The sequence below is a fragment of the Dipodomys spectabilis genome, unplaced genomic scaffold (genome assembly GCF_019054845.1).
Source record: "Dipodomys spectabilis isolate Male_0828 unplaced genomic scaffold, ASM1905484v1 ptg000267l, whole genome shotgun sequence".
NCBI classification, from domain to species: domain Eukaryota; kingdom Metazoa; phylum Chordata; class Mammalia; order Rodentia; family Heteromyidae; genus Dipodomys; species Dipodomys spectabilis.
The window spans coordinates 308,619-317,063 of NW_024870944.1; the positions used below are offsets into that span (position 1 = coordinate 308,619).

The following is an 8,445-nucleotide window of genomic DNA, read 5'->3' on the forward strand; positions in this document are numbered from 1 at the left end:
AGAAAAAAGCCAGAAGTGGCGCTGTGGCTCAAGTGGTAGAGCACTAGCCTTGAGCTGAAGAGCTGAGGGACAGCGTCCACGCCCAGAGTTCAGGCCCCATAACCGAACCCAACCCCCCAAAAAAGTCAGCAGAACAAAACACTTATATTATAGAGACTAATAAAAGAATAGTTTGAAAAATGGTTTAAACCAGTATGGGTCTATGAAAATGTTAAACTCCAATCTCCTATATTTGCTGTGTTTTTCCGCAGAAAGTTATCGCAGTAATTTCATTTTTAAAATACTCATCTTCCACCTGAAATTGCTTTCTTTTATTCTTACTGTATGATATTTAAGATTTGATCAGCTACAGTACTCCAAACATTCATGAGTATTTTAAGAGAAAACACTGTTATTTATTTTGAGAAAAAAATTTGAAGTTATGATTTAGAATTTTGAAAGTTGTATTGTTGCTGAATGACAACTGTTCTGAAAGCAAATATACACTAAGATACCAGGATACTGTTTATTAGGATGATATCCTCAACTTGCTAAAGGACTAACAAAAGAGTTAGCAAAAAAAAAATTCACAACTCAAAATGGTACAGTTTTCACATGGCGATCTCTGCTTCAGGAATGCAAAAGGCTATCATTTTAAGTGGAATGATCTCTACCTATAAATTACACTCAAATGACCAAACAAATCAGCATATGTTATGGAAGAAAGTAGAATATAGAAAGTACAAAGAGCTAGTCTCCAGGATTGCTTTACCAAATCTTAGCAAATTAACCATCATTTGAGGGGGAGAGACGGGGAGTTGCTTTGGGAATATGAATTAAGTGACTTTATGTTTAGAAAAAAATTATAGCTAAAGTATCTTTCAAAGACTATTTTAGACCTTTGACTGAATTGGAAATATGGCCAAATAAAATATTGCTCTTCATCACAAAAGTCCCGTACATTAAAGATTTACACAGTTCCACAGGTGGAGGAGGGGGGGTGGTTATATCTAGAAAGATTTCTTTTAATGTTTATTATACCTAAACACTAATTCTTCTAAAAATGCTCTCCAAACTCTTGAGCAGAATTATCATACTCTGCAATTTAATGCTTCAATTCTTCAACAAAACACTCACCTATTTCATGTAAATTCTACCTCAGTGCCAACTGTATTGACTGTTCTAATGAACGATCTTTTTCAATCAGCATTTTCACAACCATCCCGAAAGTTTCGGAGTGTGGCCGATAAACCTTTGATGAAGGAACTGCTGAAGACCTTGAAGGTGACGTGTTTTGTGATGTTTTCAAAGACTGAGTAGAGGGCTGGGGAGGTAGCTCAGTGGCAGAGTGCTTGCCTTGCATGCATGAGGCCCTGTGTTCGATTCCTCAGCACCATACAAGCAAAAAGAAAAAAAACCTGGAAGTGGTGCTGTGGCTCAAGTGGTAGAGCGCTAGCCTTGAGCTGAAGAGCTGAGGGACAGTGCCCAGGCCCACAGTTCAGGCACCACAACTATGCTGAGACTTGTGGAATGAATATGCTCTGCTCTCTCCTGGAGCGTAACCCCTGCTGCTGAAACTGGAGCCAGATCTGTTGTGTGGAGAGTCCTTTCGACCTCCAGGTGACTCTGAAAAATGGATGCTCCCTTTTATGGGGAGAACGGTCTCTTGAAAAATGGGAAGAGTAGAAACTTTTCCTTCTAAAACCATCTCTTCTGTCCCTCATGGTGGCTGGAGAGTAGACAAGAAAGAGTGAAATTATATTTTATGTAGCTTATGTCCCCCTCTTTTTTATTCTTTTCATTTTTTCTCTTTCTTTTTTGCATGCCTTAATTGCTGTTCTGTGCAGCTGCAGATATACAACCTTCATCAATTATTATATGTTATCCCCCATTGGGTACACACATAATCCAGAAATTTATTACTCTATTCACAAACTCTTAGGCTTACATTCTTTAATAGCAGTATTATCTCTTTATACCTATATAATTTTCAAGTAACTAATTTTAAGGATTTTTATTTTTTAGGTTTTGACATTTCCTTTCTGTTCCTCCCCTCCTCTCATCCTACCCTTTTCTTCTCTTCTCTCAATAACATTTCTTTCCATTTACATAATTTTGAGTTTCACTTTTTAAATTTCAATTGTTCTTTTTCCATTTTTTCTTGTTTTTTTTTTTTTAATTTCTCTCTTACTTTTCCTTCCCTGAAATTAGGACTTGATTAAATTCACTCTCTTTTTACCTTTCCACATACATCTGAGCCTATTTCTCCCACATATTTCCCTAAACCTAATAATTTCTGGTTTGCCAAATTCTTCTCTGTTGTTCAAAGTTAATCCATACTTGTTTGAATAGATTGTATCTGTTGAACTACATTTTATCTGCAGCCATTTTGACTGTACAAATACAGGACTCTGGTTGATGCTTGCCTTGGAATACTATTTTAGCACACGATGTTATTTCATACCAAACGGACAGAACAAGACAGAAAACACAAGAAAAATGGCAAATCTGGGTATCTCAACTCCCATTCATGATAATCAAGTGACAGAACAGTTAATGAATAATCCAGAGGAGAGTTCCAAAAAAGCTCTACAAACACTACTACTAAACAAGGTGAATGAAATGATTGAAAACTTGCAAAAGTCTCAAGATGAGCATAATAGGAAGAGAGAAGAGGCAAACCAAAGATCAATACAGAAATATCGTGAGCATGAGGAACTACTCAAAGAGTGATATAAGAATTGCGTGAGCAGGTTGAGAAGAGTCAATGAGCAATAAAGGAATTGTGTGAGCAGGCTGAGAACAGTCAAAAAGAAAGTCAGGAATTGTGTGAACGTGAGGAAGCTAATCAAAGAGTTATACAGGAATTGTGAAAGAGGGATGAGAATACACAAAAATCAATAGAGGTTTTCATGGAACCTATAAACAGACAGCTGAAAGAATTCAGGTAAATCACAAAGGGAATGCTGAATGGAGCCCAACAGAAGGAATGGGAGTTCAAGGAAACCATAACCAATCAACTAAGTGATTTTAGAATAAACACTGAGCACAAAATTAAGGAAGTAACGAAGTTCATACAAGATCGTAAACAAAGTTCCAACAAAGAATTTGAAGCCATCAATGCCAACCAATTAGAAGGAAAAGAAAGAAAAAAAATAGAAAGTCTTGACAGTAGGTTAGACCATGCAGAACATCGAATCTGAGGGAGTGAGGACAGCCAGGTTATTATAGAGAAAGAATATACAACTATCCAAGACAAATCCAAAAAATATGATACATCTATTCACCATTTGGAAGACACCATCTGAAGGCCTAATCTGAGGATAATGGGTGTGGAGGATCAAATAGAGACAGAACTTAATGGCCTAGGAAACTTTGTTCATAGGATCCTAGAAAAGAATTTCCCAAACATGCAAAAAGATAGGCCTATTCAGATACAAGATGCTTTTAGAACCCCAAATAGACCAGACAAGAATAGGATATCCCACCATGACATTATAATTCGCACAGGATCAGTTCAGACAATGGAAAAGTTCCTTAAAGCTGTCAAGGAGTAAAAGTCAACCACTTATAAAGGGAAACCAATTAGAATCACCTCAGATGTCGCAGCAAGACAATTAAAGCAAGAAGAGCCTGCAATGATCTAAAGACAACTATCAGTCAAGAACAGTGTAACCAACTAAACTCTCCTTCATAACCGAAGGTGAAATAAAAACCTTCCATAGCAAAGAAAAACTGAAACAATATATCTCCACCAAGCCAGCCCTATAAAAGATACTTAAAGATGCCTACACACAGAAAATCAACAAGACCACAATAAAGGCCAAGAAACTGCACCCAAACTGAGAATCCAACAACCATAGGAAGAATCCAGTCACTGAAGCTCCCAAGAAGGTGGATAACATTGCAGGAACTCTCAAACACCTCTCATTCCTAACTCTGGACTTAACTCTCCAATTAAGTGACATAGACTGTCTAGTTGGATTAAAAAGCAAGATCCTTCAATCTCTGCCTTCAGAAGTCAGAACTGGTCCATAAAAAAACACATTTTGAATGTGAAAGGCTGGAACAAAATCTACCAGGCAAATGGCTCCCATAAACTGGTGGGAATTGCAATCCTAATATCACATGAAATAGACTTCAAATTGAAATTAGTGAGACTAGATAAAAAAATGCTACATACTAATTAAGGAATAGCTCCTTCAGGAGGATATTACAATTCTACATCTCTATTCACCAAACCACGGAGCACCCAAATTTATACAAGAAACACTACATTCCGTCAATTTTCACATAGATCCAAAGACATTAATTAATTCACACCCCTATCCCCACTTCATAGATCAAATTGGGAAAAAACTCAACAGAGAAACCACAAATCTAAACAACTAGATTTAACAGACATCTACCTAATATTTCACCCAGCAGCATCAAATCCACGTTTTTCTTAGCAGCACACAGAACATTTTCCAAAATAGACCACATTTTAGGTCCAAAGCAAACCTGTCCAAATTCAGAAATATTGAAGTTATACCTTGCATTACTAAGAACACAAGGGAATAAATTTAGAACTCAACACCAAAAACCACCAAAGAAAGTCCTGTAACATTTGGATGCTGAACAACACACTATTGAATCACCAGTGGGTCACAGAAGAGATTAGAAAGAAATTCAAATGGTCATGATATTCAACAAAAATGAACATACAAATTACCAGCTCCTCTGGGACAAAGCAAAGGCAGTACTCAGAGGGAATTTTATAGCTCTGAGTTCCTATATCAACAAATTGGAGAGAGCTAAAATCAAAAATTTAGACAGATCTGAACCTCCTTGAAAAAGAGCAGCAAGATAAACCCCAATTCAGTAGTTGGAAAGAAATCATTAAATTAAATCAGAATTAAATGAATTAGAATCTAAAAAAAAAAAATACAAAGAATCAACACAACAAAGAGTTGATTCTTCGATAAAATTAACAAAAAGACAGACCTTTAGCAAAACATAGAAAAAGAATAGAACACAGCTAAATAAATAAATTCAGAGATGAGAATGGAAACTTCAGCAAAGAAACTACCAAGATTCAGAACACTATAAGGGAATACTTCTCAAAACTTTATGCTAATAAGGTTGAGAACTTGGCAAAAATGGACCATTTCCTAGCAAATATTGGCATGCTGAAACTAAACCAAGATCAGTTGAACCATCTTAAAAGGTCCGTATAAAGCATTGAAATAGAAACAGCAATAAGAGACCTCCCATCAAAGAAAAGCCCAGAATCAGATGGATTTACAGTGGAATTCTACAAGGCTTTCAAAGCAGAGCTTACACCAATACTCCTTAAAATCTTCAATGAAATTGAAAGAGAAAGTTCACTACCGAACTCATTCTATGAAGCCATCATAACACTTATCCCAAAACCAGGCAGAGACTCATCAACGAAAGAGAAGTATAGACCCATTTCTTTGAAGAACATTGAAGCAAATGTTCTCAACAAAATTTAGGCCAATGGACTTCAACTATTCATCCAAATAATCATTCATCATGATCAAACAGGATTAATTTCAGGGATGCAAATTAATTAATATAATTCATTACATCAACAAGAGCAAGAATAAGAACCACATGGTTATCACAATAGATGCAGAAAAAGCATTTAACAAGAACCAATACCCGTTTACAATGAAGGTTCTGGAAAAATTAGGAATCCAGAGAACCTGCCTCAATACAATAAAGGCTATATATGACAAATCTACAGCCAGCATTATACTTAATGATGAAAAACTAAAGCCATTTCCTCTTAACTCAGAAATCATACAAGTATGTCCAGTCTCTTTACTTATCTTCAATTTAGTATTAGAATACCTATCTTTGGCAATAAGACAAGATGCAAACCTAAAAGGGATCCAAATGGGGAAAGATGAAGTAAAACTCTCCTTCTTTGCAGATGACATGATCTTGTATTTAAAGAATCCCACGGACTCCACTCTCAATTTAATCGTTGATTCAAAACTTTGGCAAAGTACCAGGGTATAAAATTAACCCTCTAAAATCCATGGCTTTTCTGTATGCCAACAATAAGAAAAGCATGGCTGAAATCAGGAAAGCAACTCCATTCGTAATGGCTCTACAAAAAATAAAATACCTAGTGAAGAGCTACAGCAACCCCATTTTAAGATTAACCCCACCAACCTGTAGCTGTGCTTCCCTTAGAATAACTTCAAAAGAGGAACAGTTCTCAAAAAAACCACAGGTTGCCACCAATCCTTCCCACCCTTAAGGAATAGAACAGTTGCCTAATTTTTCTATCAGAAAAAGGGTAGTGCCATCAGGGTGGACCTAAACTCCCTGATCTTGTGAACTTGCTTGTGTGGAAACCCTCTGAACTTGCTTGTGTGGAGATCTCCTTACCTTTATTGTTTGATACTATAAAAGTTGTGTTAATTTTGTGCTCAGGGCCTCTTAGCGCCACCGGTTACCTAGTGTGTAGAGGACCAAGCTCGAGCTTGCAATAAACGACTCTTTGCTGTTTGCATTGATCATGGTCTCTGGTGGTCTGTTAGGGGGCATCCAAAATCTGGCACTTCATCTGGGGGCTCATCCGGGATGCCCCCCAATAAACTCACCCAGACCCCAAAGCATGGAGTCGTGAAAATCCCGGCCAGTAATTTGAGTCATTACCGTTATCTATTTTTGGTTGCCTGCAGGTTCTGTACCTGTAATTCTGGTTTCCCGCGGGATCTGTATTCTGGTTGGCAAAGAGTCTTGTAGGACGCACTATAGGGCTGCCATGGGGTCTGTGAGAGAATTCCCCAGTCCCCATCTGGGTGAATTGCTGTTTAGTGCAACATTTTTGTGGAAATTTTCCATCTGTAGTCTGGCACTTTCATGTGGGCATTTTTTGGAGAATATTCCATCTAAGTCTGGCTCTTTCTGGTTGGCAATTTACAACCCTCAGTATGTGTCTTTTTCTTTAGTTGTGTCTTTCTGTTGAGTGTTTTGCTTGTCGTTCTGATTTGGCACCTTCAATTTATCAACCATATTCAGGAAGAAACTGCCACTGACTACCTGCAAGTGTCCCCAGCAAGATTTTAGCCTCAGGCCTTGGCCCAGGGAGGTCTGAGAGTGTGCGAGAACCTGTCAGTCTGAAGGGATGGCCACTAGAGACTTCTTTCCCTTGCTCCAAGATGACTGGGAATTCTACTCCTTGGAAGGCCCATGTGTCTCAAGTTTGCAGGAATCTAAATGAAAAATCCTCCGGAGGTGAGTAGAGGGGATTCAAATCCCATGGTAAATGGATTTGAGTCCCACTTGTGAGTAATGGTGAGATGTCCCCCCATTCACTGAGACCTGATTTTGTCTTTGTGACCACTTGTCTGTCTTGTTTACTTTGGTGTGGTTTCTGTTCTGTTTTCTGAGGTGGGGAAGTTCTTGGTGAAGGTGGCCAGCTCACTCACCAGACTCTGGATTCAGCTTGCTGAGTGAGAATGGTGCAGAGTTCTGATAAGGATGAACTGGAGGCCAATTAATCCCCAACTCAGCTTTTGGTTGTTGTGTAGTTCTGTTTTAGAATTGGTACCAGTTTTAAGTGGGGATACTTGGTTTTTGTGTTATTTTTTTTTTGTTATTTATTTGAACATTTCTGGGGGAATAAAAGTTCCAGCCCCTAGCTGGGCTCAGTCACAGCCCTTCTATGCCCCCCTTCCTGTGAGGTGTGGAAGGTTGGTTCCCTTGACGCCTCAGGCCACATTTTCTCCTTGTGGAGTCGGCCAGTGGGGAGGGTGTGGAAGGCTATGTGCCTGGTTTGGACTTTTAAACTAGTCCTGACAATGTAAAAATTTGAAAAGTGCTCTTGTCTAAAATTGGATAAAAAAATCAGGCCAGTTTAGTTTCATGCAACCCCCTCCCCCAGCCCTCCTCCAACAGAAGGCATTAAAAATATCCATTGGTAAATTGCCTTGCTAAACAAGCATGCTCTGGGAAAATGAAGCTCAACAAAGGTACTTAGTTTAAAAGAAAAATTGTCTTAATTTTTTGTTTAAAAATTAAAAATATACATACAACTGATTTTGATTTTGTGTGCTTTAAGATCTGTGTGAGTGTTCTGTATGTGTTTGTGAACATGTTCAAAATAAAAATTGTCAGCATTCTGTAACAATTAGGTGGGTTAAAATTTAAAATGTAAAATGTTATGAGGTTTGGACATTACCAAAATTTTAAAGTACTTTTACATTGTTTTAAATGGCTTTTTAGAAATTCTTTAACTTAAAAATTAGAAAATCTGGTATTTAAAAACCTAATATTTTAAAATGCATTGGCTGTTGGGATTTAGTTCCCTTGGCAAAAATTTGGGGATAAATACTAAATTAAATATAAAGGTTAGTTTTACACTGTCAAAAAGTGTTACCTGTTCTGTCTGTCTAAAACTGTATTTTATTTAAGAACCAAGAAAGGGAAAAAGAAAAGAAAAGG

The 8,445-nt window shown here is 37.6% G+C and overlaps 1 pseudogene; it reads right to left on the reverse strand.

Annotated features, from left to right (window-relative positions):
* Positions 1–1,013: 1,013 nt before the first annotated feature.
* On the reverse strand, positions 1,014–6,651 carry LOC122125917 (annotated as a pseudogene).
* Between the last annotated feature and the right edge of the window lie 1,794 nt (positions 6,652–8,445).